The 19648-nt window shown below is 42.1% G+C and overlaps 1 pseudogene; it reads left to right on the top strand.

Moving 5' to 3' along the window:
* Positions 1-19342, top strand: part of LOC133378053 (transcription factor IIIB 90 kDa subunit-like) — a 70108-nt pseudogene extending 50766 nt beyond the window's left edge.
* Positions 19343-19648: the final 306 nt, after the last annotated feature.

Raw genomic sequence — 19648 nt, 5'->3', positions numbered from 1 at the left:
AAATACATTAAAACAAAACAATGTTAAAAACGTTTTTAAAAAATCTTTAAAAACATCTTTAAAAAAAGGGTTAAAAACATATTATTAAAGAAAACATATTAAGGGCAATTCTAACACAGACACGGACTTGGATAGACAGATAGATAACAGTGATATGTCCAGAAAGAAAATACTACATTGCATTTACAGAACCTCTTCAGCAGCTGGCTTGATTTTACTGCATGCAAAGTAAGTTTTATAAAATTCCAGTTCAATCACTCTGTATTCAAGCCCTGAGCTAAACATCAATATTTTAAAATAAATATGAGAATTAGAATTTCAGGCGGTACTTGCATGACTCACTCTATTCCCTCGTTTTCTCTCCCTCCTTGAACTGCCTTTTGATGTAGCACTTTCCCTGTTTATGCTCTAGCCGTTCTAGTTGCGGCACGAATGCATGATTTTCGGCGCACTGTTAAAGAAGTCATCAGGGTTGTCAAAGTTGGTGAATCAACACTAAGGAAAAGGTAGTGCATTGTTTCACGTTTGAGATGAGGTTTGGAGCAATGCATTTGCATTGAGAACAGGATGGTTTCCTTTTCTAGGAAGACATCCTTTAGAAGTGCAATCCTGACCCTGTGCAAGAGCAGCAGTTTCACATAGAACTTCCCAGTAACTGGAATGTGAATCAGGGCCTAGCTGGGGCTGTGAGTGGCTGTACCCAAATATAGACTGTTCTTCAGCCTAGGACCTCTGAGGTCAGTTGCTGGCACTCGAGTTAGATTTGAAGAGCTGAAGCCTTATCAAGGAGAAGGTGCTGCTTTGTTGACTAGGCAAGGTCAGAAGGCCAGATACCTTGTATTTATTACAAGGCATAGCCAACTCAGAGGCTTCATGCTACCTGTCAATTATTGGGGGTGGTGTTGCACACTCACATTGCCTCGACAGACAGATCACTTGACATTTCCCAAGCCTGGGCTATGAGATTCCAGGTTTAAGTCCTATTGTTGTCTCTTACAACATACATAATCTGAGTTTTTCCTCAAAGGGAAACTTTGCAATCATCATTGTGATGAACAATTCTATAGAACAAAGCTTGGCGAAGTTAACCTTTGAGGCTTCTTGAATTTGAGTTGGCCCCAAATCCCAATGTGCGCCAAACAATTTCCTCAGTCTCATTCTTAGTAGATCCCCAGCTCAAGGGGGTGCCAAAGGTCATATCATGGTGGAGAAAAAACATAGGAATTTCATTGCTCCCACCTGGAAGCCATGCACACATGAAGAGTTCCTGCACATGCAGACTACCCCATTCATTTCACCAGAAGGCGCAGCATTTGGATGTGTATTCTTTCCTCTGCAGGGAGCTTTCTCCTTCACTGAAGTGAGTGAGATTGCCTTCCTGCGCTGTGAGCTATGAAACCTTCAAGGGATTTCTGGATTGGAGCAACTGCTCAAAATTAGTCATTTCTACAGAGATGTTAAGGCAAAGATACCAGTGCCTTGCTAGCATTTCGTTTAATATACTGGCAGTAAAAATTATTAGGGGTTAGGCTTGGATGCTATGGACTTGTTTTAAGTAAAAGCCATGGGACGTATTTGTAACTTGTAGTTTGCTACTGCTAAAAATATCTCTTTAAAGCCCAGCATTTGAAATGTTTCATAGTTTGATGTGAACCAGATAGTAGTTTGTGCAAAATAATAAATAATTTATTTGTTAAGTAATGCAAGTGCAGGGAACCTGTGGCCCTTCTGATGTTACAGAACTGTAACTCCCATCAGCCCAAGCAAGTATGGTCAGCGACCAGGGATGATGGGAGTTGTAGTTCAGCAATATCTGGAGGGCAACAGGTTCCCCACACCTGAAATAATGTAATGCCATTGATGGGTCTGAATAATATAGATATCATGTGTTGGAAATTGTCCATGTAATTCTACATTTTTGATTGGCAAGGTATTCTGTTTTATTTTTTAAACAAAATTGATTTTTTTTAAAAAAATGTTTATTTTGTCAAAGTGTTGATTTTGTAAAAGCTATTGTACACTTTTTAACCATCTGCATGAAATAGGAATCCTGAAATTAATAATGATAGGGTAAGTGCTAGTATTAGGGATCTTTTCATCCTCCTCCCAAAAATAATCTAAGAAAGTAAGTAGTTGCAAAATTATCTCAGCGCATTCATATTGCTAATGTTTTCAACGTATGTTAAAATATTTTTCTTAAGTCAAAACAATTAATGAATGCAATTTAATACATTGGGTGATGATTACTGTTTTAAAACGCTGCTTTTAATTCTGGAAAAATCTTTGTGCTTCAAGGTTCCATTTATGAATACCCGAGAAATCCACTACTGGAGGCTAATAAATATTTGACTTTTTCATGGCTGGTCAACAGAAATTCTAAATAGTGGGCTGCCAGGCAATTAAATCATATTAATCATCTAGTTTTTAACTGGTGGATTAATGAATTGATAAAATTTAAACATATTTACATAAGGCCAAAGCTTCAATATAAATATGTTTTTGAGATGCAGAAGTGTAAGATAAATTGCAATTTAATAAGGCAAAAGCTACCACTCCTTGTGGAAAAGGTCATCTTTAATATTCTGTTATTCATTCCCTGTTATAGTGAACATACTGAAATTGAAAAATAAAATTGTGTGCCTTTAAATCTCAGCATCATCAATTAAAAATGGTTACCGATTTAAAAACTGGCACCCACTTAAGTTCTTCCATAGTTGTCAAACTCCTTGCATTCAAGTGTTGGTATTAACCTATAAAGCCTTATACGGTGCGGGACCACGATACCTTGCGGAACGCCTCTTCCGATATGAACCGGCCCGTGCACTACGTTCTGCTACGAAGGCCCTCCTCCGGGTTCCAACTCACAGGGAGGCCGGGAGGGTGATGACAAGATCTAGGGCCTTCTCAGTGGTGGCCCCCGAACTATGGAACAGTCTCCCCGAGGAAGTACGTCTGGCGCCGACTCTGCTCTCCTTCCGGCGCCAGGTCAAAACCTTCCTATTCTCTGAAGCATTTTAAGTTACACTGATTTACTTTTAAAAATGTATTGGATTGTTGATTGTATTTTAGTATTATTTTGTTATTCATTGTATTTTTATGTTATTCATTGTATTTTTATGCTATTTTATGTTCACCGCCCAGAGAGCTATTGCTAGTCGGGCGGTATATAAATTTAATAAATAAATAAATAAATAAATAAATAAATAAATAAGAGAGCCTTTTCACATCTATTTAACCCTTGCTAGTCCTTCTGTGGAATCCCTGCATTGTGATAGGATTCTGTGGCACGTCATGGGATACCCTCTCGCATATAAGTACTGCTTGCTAGCCCTTGGCAGTTGTGCCAGGCTCACTGTGTAACTGCCTTTGATTGTGTCCAACACTTCCTAGTGGTTGTTTGTTGTGGGGATAAATCTGTTTTGAAGAGCAACCTGCTTTAAAAGGATGCTTGCCCAGTATTACTGTTGTTTTTTTGCCTGTTGCCTCTGAACATGGAGATTTCATGCAGCCACATGTGGCTTGCAGGCCAGCCACATCTCCTGATTTGGCCTGAGAGGCTGTTTTGGCTAAGCAATATTCACTTGCCATACACCTGATGTCATACATGACGTCAGGTGTAGGGTAAGTAAAAACTGGGCTTAGCCTAAAGAGGGTTTGTAGGCACTGTTGATCAAAGCCCTGTGAAAAGCCCTGTGTACCGGGCTCTGCAAGTGCCAAAGATCAATTCATTGACAGGGTTTGCAAAGTGTTGTGACTTTACCCACATAGTTTTGATTTCAGACTGGTCAACTGACATCATTGCATTGAAAGGTGGCCGGCCATGCCTACCTGTCAAACTTGACCAGTTGGGAGAGATGCATCCAGCCTACTGGCCAGATCCCCACCCCTGCTCTATATGTTTCACTTATTTGACCATCTGATCCTCTTGATAAGCTTCAGGAAAAGTCCTGGCTTCCTAAGAACATCATTTGAAAGCCACCATTCCAATTGATTGCTCTTTAGTTGACTAGCCTACAAGTTTAAGTCAGTTTAAAGCTTGTGGCCCTACTAAGCAGATACTTTGCACAATTTCCAAATGATTTGGATGGATTATTTTATTTGAGTCATAGCAAATGTGTTGAATTGTAGTGGAAGCACATTCATTTGAGCAGTTGTTTAAAATGAAGAAGCGTAACTGCAAAATTCGTGCTTTGAAATGTTTACTCAGGTCATGCATATCAACTAAATTGACAGTGTTATTTACTTTGACAAGGTAAACGTGACAGCTGAATTATTTTCAGGGAGCTATAATTACAACTGTATTTATCACAAATCCATAAAACATGATTGATGTTTCTCAAATAACCCCACATTATATTGCATTTATCACAGGAATATTCAAAACAAACCTTTTAAAGTAAGCCTTCCTGAGCCCAAGATTTTTCCTTCAAGCACTTAGATTCTTGAAATGTCATTAAGTAGAAGTTGGCTGAATTAATAAGTGCTTGTTTCACATAACTCTTAAAAAAAATCCTTAAGAGCCTGCTTCTTGTGATAGACGTCGCTCTCTTCACCTGAGGTTTACTCAGGGTGAGAATTGGAGCAGATCTCTTTCCTATTTCTTTCCTTTCCCCTCTTCTCTGTTCATTTTGTTTGGGAAGGACTGCAGCTCAGTGGTAGAGCACATGCTTTCTATGCAAAGGGTTCCAGGTTCAATCCCTGGCATCTCCAGGCAGGACCCTGGTCTGAAACCCAGAAGAACTGTGGCTGGTCAGTATAGATGAGGAGTAGCCAACATGGTTTCCCTCAGTTGCTGGACTCCCACTCCCACTAGCCCTCACCATATAACCAAATGTCAGGTGTGAGGAGAGCTGTCCATCTTGAGAGTACTACGTTGGCTACCTCTGGTGTGGACAGTCTTGAGCTTTTTGGACCAGAGGTTTGACTATCTTACAGGATCTCCTTGTTCAATCATTAATTTCTGTCTTGCATCAATTGTACCCGTGTTGGAGCCTCTCTTACTGATGAGTGCCAGTTTATGAAATCATGTACACTCAAAGCATGCACACTCTTAGCCAGTATTGGCAGTTTTTGGAGAGTGCATAATTCAATTTATATAGAACGATGATTGCTTCAGCTTCATGTTCTGTGTTAGGCGTAAATACATTCATATACACTGCAGACTCCAGCATGCCCTGCACATAATAACAAAGGGTTATTTTCAGGAGTGTAAGAAGAAAGGAATTCTATAATAATAATAATAATAAAATTTTATTTTTAGGCCGCCTATCTGGCTGAATAAACAGCCACTCTAGGCGGCGTACATAATTAAAATTTAAAATACACATATAAATACAATCATAACATATTCAATTTACCCACATCTGTACACTATAGAATTAAAATTAACTAGTGATTCTGTATGCCTGCTGAAACAGCCATGTTTTTAGTCCTTGGCAGAAGCCTACCAAGGAGGGACATGGCGCAGGTCATATGGCAGAGAGTTCCAGAGGGTGGGGGCCACAACCGAGAATGCCCTCTCTATTCCTTTGCTGTGTTATGGGCCAAGTTCTGATATTTGTCATGGGCATTGTATTACACTTTTTTAAAAAATGAAAGAGAGAAGGAAAAATGAGGGGAGGATATATTAAGCACTGGGGAGTGGGGGAAACATGCAATGTCAGTGGTTAGCGGATGTGTGTCAGTCAAGATGGATCTTGAATCAGCTGTCAAGCAGATGGCTGACTTAAGGAATTTGGGATGTTACCAAAAGGAAAAGAATGTTTGTTATGAATGGAAGTGCATGGCTTTTTTTGGTATCTGGATACAAATTTCTTTGGAGATGCACCAAGAATTGCTTTGCTAAATTAAGTAGCAGCCTGAAATACATACTAAAATAATTTCAAAGTGGTATCATTGGTTGAATGACAAGCATCTTGCCAGTACGTTAGGCAAAGATCCAATCTGGGTATCTTCCTAATTTCTTCCAGTAAGTTAGCTGGTCAATCTCTCTCTGTTTTCCTTCCATAGAGAAAGTGCTATTTTCCCCACAGAGTTTTCTTCCAAGCGAGTCTAACATTTCAGCAAACTATTTACAAAGACACTAAGAATTCGCTGGTAGACTTCCGTACTTTGATTTTCACACTCGCTTAAGCAGTTGTCAGCATTACTGTCGCTTGAGAGTTACAACCACAAAGTCAGTACAAAAACACCCAAAATATTTTTGTTGTTGTTTCTTCCTTTTATTCTTAGATGATCGTTGATGCATAGATGAGAAAATTTGGGTCCCCAAAGATTTCTTTGACATAGTCTGTGACACTATAAGAGGATTACAAGTTATGTTCCTCTAACTCTGGCGGAATCATTGCTGCTCTTGCTAGAATTAGAAGGCAATTGTCTAAGCTGAAATCTTTGCAGCACTCTTGAATTGACACCAAGCCGTACTTACTTCCCCTGTATTTGTAGCCAACACTGGTTTCTTAGCTAGCAAAGTGGTCATCATTTGTGATTGGTGGGGTTTGTGTGTGGATGGAGTACTGGGAGGAACCCATCATTGTATTCTAATAATTCCTGGGAGGTGTTGGGCATCTCTGCTTCCACTGCATACACACATGCATTATATTGCCTTGTGGCATTCCTGTCATTGGGAGCCAGCCCATCTAGTGTCTGGGATGAAGGGCGTGCTTTGCTATCATCATACCCCGGCCTCAAACTGTAAAAGATTATCCCATACAAACCTGCCTGCTCATAAAGGGCTAAACCTGTTATCTGCCTCAAAGACCCCACCCTTAAGAATCAGCCTGTTTCTAGCCTCTGTGTAGGAGATCCTATGTGGTTTCTCTATTTCTAGGCCACCTTAGAGCGTGTTGTGTTGGAAATAAGTAGGAATGTGTGTGTGTGAGAGAGAGAGAGCACATGCACACATACACATGCTCACATCACCTGTCTTCCCTGGGGCCACTTAAGAAACAGCTGTGCGCCCCGACGGAAGAAGAAATCAGGGAGCTGAAGTCAAGGAGCACTTGTAGCATCGGCTCCTGACAGAACCGCCAGTGGCCTGAGAGAACTGATGGGGCAGCCCCTCCTCTATCTTCCCTGGAGCTCTGTGTGGCCTGAGGGAAGGGAGAAGTGAGGGAGCCCTGGCCAGGGATATATGCACAACTTAGGCTAGAGCTATACCGGTTGCCAGCTGATGTTGGTTGTGAGCCAGGTAGCTAGCCAATTATTGTGACTCCTTCTTGACACGTGCCCTCCTCTTCCACGTGGCATTGCCACCACTGGAGTGAACAGGGCAACCACCAGGGCAACCACCCTCTCTAGTCACGGTGGAAACCAGGGCCAGGTTCAAGATCCAAATTCAGTTTTGGGAGTTGATCAGTGCTATCCCTATTCACACCTGCTTCCAACCAGCCCCATGCTCATATGCATGGGACGAAGGGTGGGATGTAAATGTAATATAAATCAATGTGTGTACAAAATAAAAAGAGCAAATGAGGATGGAAAAACTACCTAGAACAGAAACATCTGTCTCCTTTCTTGTTGGCAGCAGGTGCCCAGATCAATACAGAGGCCTAGGATTGTTCTTGAATAACCAGTTTTGTGATATATAAACATTATAAGTGGCCAGGAAATGGAAAAGAGGAAGATTGCATTGAAAAATGTAACCTACAGATGCCAGATGAAGCTCATGACTTGGAATTCTTGCAGGACCGGTTCCTGTTGCATGAGAGATGGATGGTTCATCCACGAGGTACAGCCATTGCCATTTGTGGCATATGGTTGCTATTTTTTCCAGCATAAGGAGTGCTTGTAATGCAGCTGCTCAGAGTGTAAGCCAGAAAGTCCCTGGTTCAAATCCCACATTAGCCTGAAGCTCATCGGATGATGGTTGGAAAGCCACTATTCTTTCAGCCCCAGCTCCCTGCCAACAGCAGTATGGGAATGATAATACTGGCCTGCCTTACAGGATTACTGCAGGAGTATATGAAGTGCTTTGAACACTCAAAATGTGCTATAGGAATGTAAAGTGTTATTAAGTACATAGTGTTCATAACACTTGCAGTGAGGAGAGGAGGAAAAACGCTTGAAAAAGCAGCATGGCTCTTGCTAAACCAGTGCTGATTGTTTCTTCTGCTATGTTAATTTGCAGTATTGGGCAGATTTTCCCCAGATATATGAATGTGTTTTTTTAAAAAAAAACACCCAAAAGGTCATTGACAGAGCTTTGCATGTGTAACATAACATTGCATATTCATTCCCAAACATCTCAAGTTAAAAGGGTCTCTGGTTACAGACTTGGCAAGGACTTCTGCTTTCAACCCTGGAGGCCTGCTGTAAGGTCAGGGCTGGATAGCTCAACGCTGGTTAAACTTGCTTCCAATATGAGAATATTATGAATGCTTAAATGATATTGATCTAATTACATTTTTTTAGATGAATGTAAAGCTTGTTTCTACGTTTTCATTAGGCCACTCTTAGTGATGTATAGCACCTAGCATTTTTGTTTTAAGAAGGCTTTCCCTGACGTATGAACGTCATTTATGGAATATTAATTGTATATCTGTAGAAATGATTTTATTTTTGTAGAAATTATTTTATTGCTTAGAGCTTGTATCTTATCTCATTTTATCTTGTACATCTTTTCAGTGGCTTCAGGCTGTGAAGTGGTTTCTAAATGTGTAAAATATATAATAATAATTATTATTATCACCTGTACTTTCCACATTTAATTTCCTTCTGACTTCAATGTTTACAGTTCCTTCCCCCTGCCCTCATGTACATATGCAATATATTCTTGTAACTCAGGATAGCACATCATGTCTCTGGTGAAATGGACTGTAGTTCACAAAAACTATTGCCCTCATTTGTTAGTGTTTAAGGTGACACAATTCTTTCTTGTTTTTGTTGCATCTGACAAATAACACGACTCTTTGGAACCTGCATTTTAATGGGCAGTTTATGTTGGAAAAGAATAGCTTATGGGTCTGTCTTGTTGGTCATGAAGCTGAGTTATGTAAATTGTTTTGGCCGAGTTCTTTACTCAGTTTTGTTACAAGCTGGGGAGCATCTTTTAAATCACTTTTGATTTGTCTACTTTGAAATTCGCTGATGGAATTACTGTGCTAATCTTTTTATGTATGCTTTTAGACTTACAGAGTTTGAAGACACACCTGCAAGTCAGCTAACAATAGATGAGTTCATGACAATTGATTTGGAAGAGGAATGTGACCCTCCTTCATTTACAGCTGGTCAACGAAAGATAAAGATTCAGCAGGTGAACACTTTTGAATGCATAGTCCTTTCTTACTTTTGTGGTTAGAAGGGCAATGCTATGCCATTCTGTCTATAGAATCTGATACTGCTTTTCTCTCCCATCTGGAAGCCCAAAGTGATGAATAAAAAGAACGACATGAAAGTTTACATAACACCAGCAAAATCATATAATGTTGAGGTCAGTTCCAACCTGTCACCAAAACCCAGTGTGTAAAAAATCATTCTTAAAAACAGAGGCCCAGCCGTGCATCGTGACAAAATATAGAATCTTCTTTGAAAAGTATGCTGAAATAAAGATGTCTTCTCCATTCTCCCAGAGGTCTGAAGTTTCTAGAGCATCACCATCAAAAAGGCCCAGCTCTGAGCCCTTTCAGATGTTCCTTCTTTAACATATGGGATGCAGAGCAGAGCATTTTAGATGACCTTAATATGTGAAAAATTTCATTGATTTTAATGCTAATTTCTTTTGAGTACGGATGACAGGAGATGATGCAGAAAAGGAATGTGATTTGTGGTGTTTTCCACAATATATTGTCATTGCCTCTATTTCCAAAGCTCAGAAACAAGTGCTGGTCCTTAAATAGCTCAAATGGCACTGTTCATACACAACTATCAACAAACTCAGGGGAACCCCAAGGCTTACAGAAGTATAACAAATCTTTAGAAAAAGAAACCTAAGGGGAGAGCCTCCCCAGACAGACCAGTGAAGACTTAGTGTGCAAGGCATGTTGACTGATTGTTGGGATGGGGGAGAGGAAACTGGGTGAGAGAAGAAATGGAACAGAATATCATGGTATAAGACACCATGATTGATTGGAGCAGAATTTGGCTATCAATGGCTACTTGTCATGATGGTTTTATGTTGCCTCCTGCATCAAAGGCAGCATGCTCTGGTATTGCTGAGGATTATGAAGGAAAATGTGCTATTGAGCTTACGTCCTGTTTGTGGCCTTGTTATAGGCATCTGGTTGGCTGGAGTAGATGGATCTTTGGCCTGATCCAGACGGTCTTACGTACAGACGGCAGCAAGGGAAGCTGGGCGGATCCATTGGAGAGCAAGTGTCCACCCAGACTCCCTTTTGGGCAGCTGGAAGAATGAAGGCAGGGGTATAGTGAGAAGCAAGGGCAGAAAAATGGACTTGAGGTCTTGGAGATTTGTAAAGGATGTGCCAGATGTGGAAGGGGCTGAGAAGGGAGTGTTAGGGGTTTGAGGAAGGGCGTGGTGTGATCCGAGTGGCAGGAGTGGTGAACAGTTCTGGCTACAGAGTTTTTGGTAGAGGCGAGAAGACTGAGGTGTGGCAAAGCAATGCCCAGAGAGAATATGGTTGAAGACGTGAAGATGTGCCAGCCGTGCATCAGCATTTGTGCTCAGCGCCTGCTCCTGCTTTGGAAACTGTGCAGGGCACAAGCATTTATTCCATTTGCAGAGCTGTCACGGTTGCTCTCTGCGTAGTCCCTGGCAGGCTACCTGCTGGGCACAAGTTCTCCCTGTCAGCACACAGCTCACCCAACAGTGCAGTGACAAATTTGTTCTGACTTAAAAAGTAAAGGTGTCCCCGCACTTGTAGTGCGAGTCGTTACTCTTAGGGTGACGTCTTGTGACATTTACTAGGCAGACCGTATATATGGGGTGGGATTGCCAGTTCCTTCCCCGGCCTTTCTTTACCCCCCAGCATATGCCAGGTACTCATTTTACCGACCACGGATGGATGGAAGGCTGAGTGGACCTTGTGATGTTCCTGCTTATATTGTAAATATGGTAAGTGCTGGTTATATAGAAGATATATGGTAAATGGAGTGAAAGAGGAGGGGGAGTACATGAGCAATAGAATGCTGAGTGATTGGCTGAGCGTTTGAATGGCTGGGAGTATAAATGAAAGAATGACAGTTGAATCGGTGTGGAGGTTTGGTGGTGAATTGAGGTGGTGGCTGTGAGGTGGTGTTTGGAGGTTGTTGTTGTTGAGAGTGAGTTGGAGTTCTGAGGCAATTAGTAAGAAGTTAAGTACACAACAGAATATAGATGAAACCATACGCTTGTGAAACATTCCTTAAGTAATCTTGTTATTTCTAATTCTTAATAAATGTTTCTTGGTTAAATAAAAGCCTGATTCCTTCAGCTGGGATACACATACCAGGGGGAATAGCAAAGTAACCAAGGCTGAACAGTTTGTATCAAATGGTGGCAGCGGCGGATCGGAGGAAAGTGTATCCAGTCCCACAGAGAAACCCAGGGCTGTATGCTTCAGAGTCAAGGGGCTGCAGGGGGGTTTACAAATTACCTATACCCATTGACACAAGGTATCGGAATAGCCAGGCAGAGACTAGGCACAGTCTATTGGCTAAAAGGGTTACAGAGTGTTGGGGGGTGCTGCCTAGCAGTGGGATCTTTTGAGATAGGTGCTAGTGCTGTAAAGGGTAAGAATAAACCTGATGATCCTGTCTGCCAGTAGCCACAAGTGAGAGCTTCACAGGTGGTGCTGGGGAAGGACATCACAGACCTCGACCCCTTTTACTGGAGATTCAACTTCATCCTTCCGCTGGAATCGAACTCCGGCCGTGAGCAGAGCTTCGGCTGTGTTACCGTTGCTTACCACTCTGCACCATGGTGGGCTGACTTACAAGATTTAAAAATCTTTATCATATGTTACAGCTAAGCTTATTTTGTTTTGTGTAAATTCCTCCTCCTCTGTATGCCACATTCATTCTTCCACCCCAATTAACAAAGGCCACAGCTGGAAAGGTATTTGCTTGTTAATTGGATCCCCCCCCCCCAAAAAAAGAGCTCTTTTCAAGTTCTGATCTCTCTGGAGATGCCCAGGAGTAGAGAGAGACAATACATTACATAGAATTATGTGTTTTATCTGGCCCAATTTAAAATAAGCGCTGCTATTAATTATGATTAAATTGCATTGGATTTGCTCCAAAATGTTGCTTGCCAAGACATGTGGAGTGTCACTAGAATCAGTTCCTGAGCTGATTGTTCAGAAATATCTATCACTAATTTTGCATAGAAATTGTTATTTCTGTAAAAAAAAGAAAACACCACCATTTTGGTGTTGTCTTTAAATCCCCTCCAAAAGGTTTTGTAGAGGCTCTTGGGGATATATTATCATAATATGGTCCCTTTTTAAGGTACACAAAAGTTTCTATCCCTGCCAGATCTTTGCTGAAACTTAGCACAGGCATCCAAAGACATTTATGAATTTCAGATCTTCTGGCATAGAATCATTCCATCATGGAGGTTGTTGGGGCTGATCTCAGAGGATCTCTCCAAACTGGTGGCAACAGGGATGGCAGAAGAGATTTAGTATAATGGAAGTGCATAGTGAGGCACACTGGAACAAAAATGTCTGATCACATATACACCAATGGATTGAGGGGCTGTAGCTCAGTGGCAAAGCCACATGCTTTACATGCAGAAGGCCTCTGGTTCAGCCCTTGGCATTTCCAGTTAAGAGGACCAAGTAGCAGGTGATGGAAAAGACCTCTTTCTGAGGCCCCGAAGAGACAGTCAGAGGAGACAGTACTAGGCTAGATGGGCAGCTAGTTCTTATGTCACATAAGGCAGTTTCCTATGGCTTAGAACAGCCTTTCCCAACCCGTGGGCCCCTGGATGTTGCCAGACTACAATTCCTATCATTCCTGACCATTGGCCATGGTGACTGGGGCTGATGGGAATTGTAGTCCAGCAACTTCTGGGGACTAAAAGAGTGGGAATGGCTGGCTTAGAAATTGGCTGTAGCTGCCTAGGAAAGAGGCCTTGGAGGGGGTTATATTGAGTAGCTGACCGAAAACACCAGCTGAATGTGTTGGTGGGGGGCAAAGATGCAACGTCAGTGTTGGAAAATATTTTGTAGAAAGCCAGTACCATCATTATAGAAATCTTTGGTACAAGTACATTGGAAACATTACATACAGTTCTGATTGCTCTGTATGATAACGGGAGAGCCATAGCTCAGTGGCAAAGCATGTGCTTTGCACTCAGGAGGTCCCGGATTCAATCCTTTGCACCTCCAAGCAAAAACGTCAGGTAGTAGGCCTGGGGAAAATCCCTGCCTGGGATCCTGGAGAGCTTCTGCCAGTCAGAGCAGACAGCACTGGCCCGGATAGAACAATGGCCTGACTCTGTCCTAGACAGCTTCCTATGTAAAAAATATTGTACAGCTGGGAAAGATAACACAAAACAGCAACTAAAATGATGAGAAGGCTGGAGCATCTTATGAGGAATGAATAGGGTGATTAGGGATTTTAGTTTAGAAAACAGTTAATTTAAGAGGGGCATAGACGTGTATAGAATTACAAATGATGTGAGGAAATTGGACAGGGAGGGATTATTCACTTTCAGAATACTAGACGTCAACATCATCCAATGAAATCAACTGCCTGAACTTTATTCAGTCCAGGCAAGACAGGTTCTTGTTTATAGAGAGAGAAATTTCCCATTCAGTAGCAATCAGGCACTTGTGTGTTTGTACTGATTCAGCAGCCGAAAGATCCTACATACTCGGATTGTAGAGACCAAGTTGGAAATCCCATTAAGTATAACGCCCTATACATGTCATGAATTAAGTGTGGCCTTTTGAGATGTAGCCAGTTTGTGATGGCTACAAACATAGTTGGTGTCCCACTCCCTGTGACCTTTATGGCAGCCACTGACAATAAAATGAAAAGCTAATCCGTTGCAATTTCCTTGTTGGTACATGAAAGCCATTATGTTTTCTCTGTGCAAAAGGTGTGTGCTCCCCCTTCCCTTATTTTTGACTATGATGTTTATTTTAAGAACTATCTAATGCTTAGGAAGCATTAGACATAACTCTTTCCGGGCAGCTACAACCAATTTTATAACTCATTGGAAGTTGCCTTGTACCAGGTCCGAGTGTTTCTCCCTCTAGCCCAATATTGTCCATTCTGACTGGCAGCAGCTCTCCAGGGTCTCAGGCAGAGGTCTAGCCCACCACCTGCTACCTAAGCCTCTTAACATGTCAGAAATTGAACCTGGGATCTTCTGCCTGCAAAGCTTGTGTCCCACCATGGAACCAATAATGCATGTAGGAGGCAGTATGAGGTTGCTTGATTGCTACATCTGGACTGGATATAGCCCCCCAAACTAGCCCAAACCCCTTCCTTGTAGCATTTGGGTAGAAAATGAAGCACTCATTTCATTAATCATTGATCGTTACTGCAAGTAAAGCAAATGATGTGTTAAAGAATCTATTGCTTAGGAAGACCTATCTAATGCTTAAGATTTATAATTCCTAGGAAGTTGCCTTATCCTAGGTCAGACTAGTTAACCTGCCTAGCCCAGTATTATCTACTCTGACTGGCAGTGACTCTCCAGCCAAGGAGTTATATGCAACAATCGGCATACTCAGAGTAGACCCATTGAAATTGATGGGCATGACTAACATAGGGTCATTAATTACAATGGGTCTTCTCTATGTAGAAAGTTGAGTATAACTCATTGCAAAGGTAGGTAGAGAGTGGATGTCATTCAATGAATCAGTTGAATGGAGGGGGGTGGCCCAGAATGATGAAAAAGCGTAAGTAAAAAGTCACAGTTTTATTCCATTTATGTAAATTAAAATTGTAAAAAAAGCCCAACGCGTTTCGGCTAATCTTATATAGCCTTCATCAGGGGCTGAAAGAGACAGATATACATTGGAATCACTTAACATTCTGTACAAACTTGTAACTTACAGTTTCTATTTTTTGAATACCCCTAGCCTCAGTTCACCATCTTAAAATGGACATGCTGAGACTGAACAAAGAAGGATTGTAAAGTACCTTCATCCCAGTCTCTATGCATGTACTCAGAAAATGAAATGGACTGCCTTCCAGTTGATGCCAACTTATGGCGACCCTATGAATAGGGTTTTCATGGTAAGAGTTATTCAGAGGGGGTTTACCATTGCCTTCCTCTGGGGCTGAGAGGCCGTGACTGACCCAAGGTCACCCAGTGAGCTTCATGGCTGTGTGGGGGTTCGAACCCTGATCTCCCAGGTTGTAGTCCAACACTCTAACCACTACGCCACACTGGCCCCTCTAAATTCAAAAGGTTTTACTCCCAAGTATGTGTGCATAGGATTGCAGTCGTAGTGTACTGAAGATGCTCAGGGGAGTGAACAGTTGAACGAGGGTGTTAGTTACATGGATTGTGTGTTTCTGTTTGTACTGCAAAAGTGCAAAGAACAGCAAAGAAACTCATCTGAAAGATAGAGGGACAAATGAAAAGAACTGTAATGCAACTGGTGCAGACACAAAACGCGCTGTAGGTAGTGAACCCCTGTGTGTGTGTGTGAGCACGCACTTTTGTATAATATACATAAAGTATATGGCCTGCGTTATACTAGGTCAGATTATTTGACCGTCTAGTCCAGTATATTCTTCTTTGACTGTTGGCACTATATGGCCCACAACTGGATCCTTTGCTGCCCTGGGCTCCTACTGGGAGGAAAGATGGGATATAAATCTAATCATAAATAAAAATAAATAAATACACTGGAAATGGTAGAGATTGAACCTGGGACCTTTTGCATGCAACACATGTTCTCTACGGCTGAGCTGTGGACCCTCCCCACACATCTTTGAGAGCTGGTTCACGTGTGTCTGTACTGAAAGAGGATGACTTGAGCTTTCTGAAAATTATATGCAAATTGTACTGCGGTGTGGTATGATGAAGTGGCCAGATTTGGGAAACTCATATTCAGATCCTCATTCAGACATGAAAATCAGTGGATGACCTTGGGCAAGTAACTTTCTCTGTCTCCTAAACTGATTTCTAGAATGAATGTGAGCCCACCTTCTAGCTTATCCTGCTGTGAACTCAGAATGCACACCTATCCTGTCCTCAAATCTGTGTGTTCAATTCTGAATTCCAGTGCCTTTTGGAGAAATCTTGCATCCCAACATTTATATATGCTACATGAATGTCAGGTAAAGTGACACATTTTGTAATGCTCCGTGGGATTGGGTTGTACTTGTTTCTGGTTGCATAGTGAATACAGTAAATCAAAGAATATCACAACAGCTATTTGTGAGCTTTTCCAGATTGAGGCATGAATCTTGGCAGGTAATTTAAAGATTTCAAGCCCTATTATAAATCTTTTTGGTATTTTTCTTTTGTTCTGCCCTAGATCATAGGACTACCTCGTTGAAGGTAAACCCTTCTGCATGCAATCTTGATTTCACACAGAAGTTTATTGTTGATTTAGAACAGCCTTTCCCAACTAGTGGGCCACGAGATGTTGTTGGACCACAATTCCCATGTTTCCTGACCATTGGCAATGCTGGCTGAGGCTGATGGGAGTTGTGGTGCAACAACATCTGGTGGCCCACTAGTTGGGAGAGGCTGATTTAGAACTTTGTCAGGCCTGCCACAGGATATGTGTTTCATAGGATATAGTTCTTGGTGCTTTTAAATCTTCCTATTTTACAATGTGGTTCTGTTCCTCATTTCTCTTCCTCTCTCCTTTCTCCAGCTTGAGAAGGAGCTGTCAAAAAAACTTGAAGAGTTAGAAGGTAAGGGCTACATTTCATACAATATTCTCATTTGTGCCACATTTCCTTTGTGCACTGGTGACACTTCTTTGTCTGTACTGTAGGTGAAATATCAAGCTACCAAGATGAAATAGAGATTGTTAGAAAATAGCAGGCCAAAAGCAAAAGGACTTTATGCAAATTACAGTAAAGATGGTAAGTCTGTCTAAAATCCATGAATTAGGACTATGAATTAGGAGAGTGATTTTATGCCAGTTGTGTATTTTGGGTGTATAAGTGCATCAGTCTGGACTATGGAGAGGAGGAAGTTTTCCACTTGTGGGCTAGATAGGCAAGGGTAGAATGACCCAGAAAGGGATGAATTTTCTAGCGGAATTGGAGAGTGTGTGAGATCTCTTCCAGGGCTGTCAGCCCTGACTAGCTGAACTGAAAATGTTGTATTCCATTTTAAAGATAATCGGGAGAGAATCCAAATAATTTGAGAAGAAAAGAGAGCAGGCAGTGGTGTTAGTACTGGCGAGGACAGGGTGATGCATCTGCTCAACTGCAGAACTATTATCAGTATGAATGGGATATAAATAGCTTCATTTCCCTCCCCAACCTTTTAGGAGCTCCCAGTCACCACGAACACACAAAACGTGTGCATCTGGTAAAGGAGTAAAAGGTGTGATGGTGCCCATCTATGCTTGACTCACTGATTTAAAAAAAAAAAACCCAAAAGTGAAGACTGCAGAATGACACACCTCAATATGTGATTGCATTTCATTGTTCAAATAATTTCATTGATGAAGGTGGCTTCTGTGGGCGAGGGAGCTTTTGATCAAGGGGTTGTGGTCTTCCAACTTATAGGAAGTGAGGTTTCTGAAGGCTGCAACCACTGTTCTGCCTGGAGCCCAACTCTGCACCGGTGTGAGCAGAGGGAAAACTGTGTGAGCGAGGAGGAGGAGGAGGCAGACCTTTGATAGTCAGACTGCAAGGTTTAAGATAACAGACTGCAATTTTATTTATTATTTATATGCAGTTTATGTACTGCCTTTCTGTACTGTCACCCTCTGATACAGCCTACAAGATGTAATAACATCAAGGACAGGTCACAGCCATAAAAAAGAATACAATTAGCGTGGACAGCTGGTTGTATTCGACAGCATGCTAGTGGAGGTCTGCTTGCACAACGTGGCTTCTGTTTCCTCTCCCCCCCATGTGCCCCAAATTGCTCCAGAGGGTCCCCCCAACCCCCAGAGCTGATTTTGAGGGCATGTGGGGGGAGTAGAGGTATCGGCCAGGAGAGGAAAAAGAAGCTGCGTCGTGTGCATGGAAGTCTGTTGCGTGAGCAGAGCTGCAGCATTGGCTACAGCCCAGTAGCAGCAGATTAAAATTGCCCTGTGTTGCTTCCTCAGCATATATTCCATGCGCTTGATTTATACCAAGCCTCCATACAGCATTTCACGATTTCCCAAACCGTTTGTTGAGCCTATGGAGATTTCAGGTGTGGATTATTAGACAAATTCATGGAGGACAGGGCTATCAATGGCTACTAGCCATGATGGCTGTGCTCTGCCACCCTAGTCAGAGGCAGCATGCTTCTGAAAACCAGTTGCCGGAAGCCTCAGGAGGGGAGAGTGTTCTTGCACTCGGGTCCTGCTTGCAGGCTTCCCCCAGGCACCTGGTTGGCCACTGTGAGAACAGGATGCTGGACTAGATGGGCCACTGGCCTGATCCAGCAGGCTCTTCTTATGTTCTTATTATTATACTGTCTTTGCTTTCCATTCTTCGAAATCCCCCACATCTGCATGACAGGTAGTAATTCAGCAGCTCATGGCACACTAAAGGGGCAGCCGCTTTCCCTTCCTCCGGTGGCCTCAGCAAAGTCAATTGCTAGTTGGAGAGAAGGATGGGGACTGTAACCTGGTGCTGGAGCTTGATGCAGTAGAAGCGTGTCAGGCTGATGCTTCCTTTTCCTCTGAAACAAAAGTTTAGCATTTGGCCCTCCGAGAATATTCCTTTGTTACCGATATGCCCCAGTTTAAAACAATAGGATATAGAATTAATAATGAGATTGATTCCGCTCACAGAGCAGCTTCTGCACCAGCCACCACAGGTTCAGAGGACTCTGGAGCCCTGTTCACACCGTTGAGTAGAGGTTACTGTGGATGTCGTTTTTTTTTGACAAGGACAGGTAATGAACCAGTAATCGATCTTATGCCAGAAAGAAATAGCGATTGTGGGAGTTTCTTGGGAGTCTAAACAAGCCTACTAGGAGCATATAGCACACCTCTGCTTTAATGCATTTGATGAAATTATTTGATCCTTTTCCTTTCAAGACTGCATGGAAGATAATACCTTGAGTATATTTGGAGAAGAGGAGGGAGAAGACGAAGAACTGGAAGCAGCTGCAAATCATTTAAACAAGGACTTTTACAGTGAACTTCTCAATAAAGACAAGTCAAAGGAAAAAGAGTATCCTGTGAGGCCACCTGCCCTAGAATCCCTCCTTGGCCCTCTCCCCACTGCAGCCAGTCTTGGGATAACGGAATCTATAAAAGAATGTATCTTGACTAAGGATAGAGATCACAGTAAGTATGAGCTGAGTTAGACGTTTGAATGGGGTTGTGAAGGACAAAGCGGCTCTGATTGTTCTCTGTGGGATTTCGCTTTTTGTGCCAAATTGGTCTTAGGTATTTTATGAGGAGACTTGCGGTAGGCAATCCTCTTGTTAGTATTTCTACATGAGCTCAGCGGCTGGGAGTTTCAAAACAAGAGGAAAGAAACTCTTAGATGGCACATCAAGAATAGCACAACTAGATGATGTTGTACCTTAACGAGTTTTGTAATCATTTGGTTATGCCATGGGCTATCTTTCTACTGGGTACATTTTTAATAACTGCTGGTGTTATATTGA

Source organism: Rhineura floridana, chromosome 2 (genome assembly GCF_030035675.1).
Source record: "Rhineura floridana isolate rRhiFlo1 chromosome 2, rRhiFlo1.hap2, whole genome shotgun sequence".
NCBI classification, from domain to species: Eukaryota; Metazoa; Chordata; class Lepidosauria; order Squamata; family Rhineuridae; genus Rhineura; species Rhineura floridana.
Note: the sequence above shows the minus strand (reverse complement) of the source record. Positions and strands in the feature narration are given on the sequence as shown.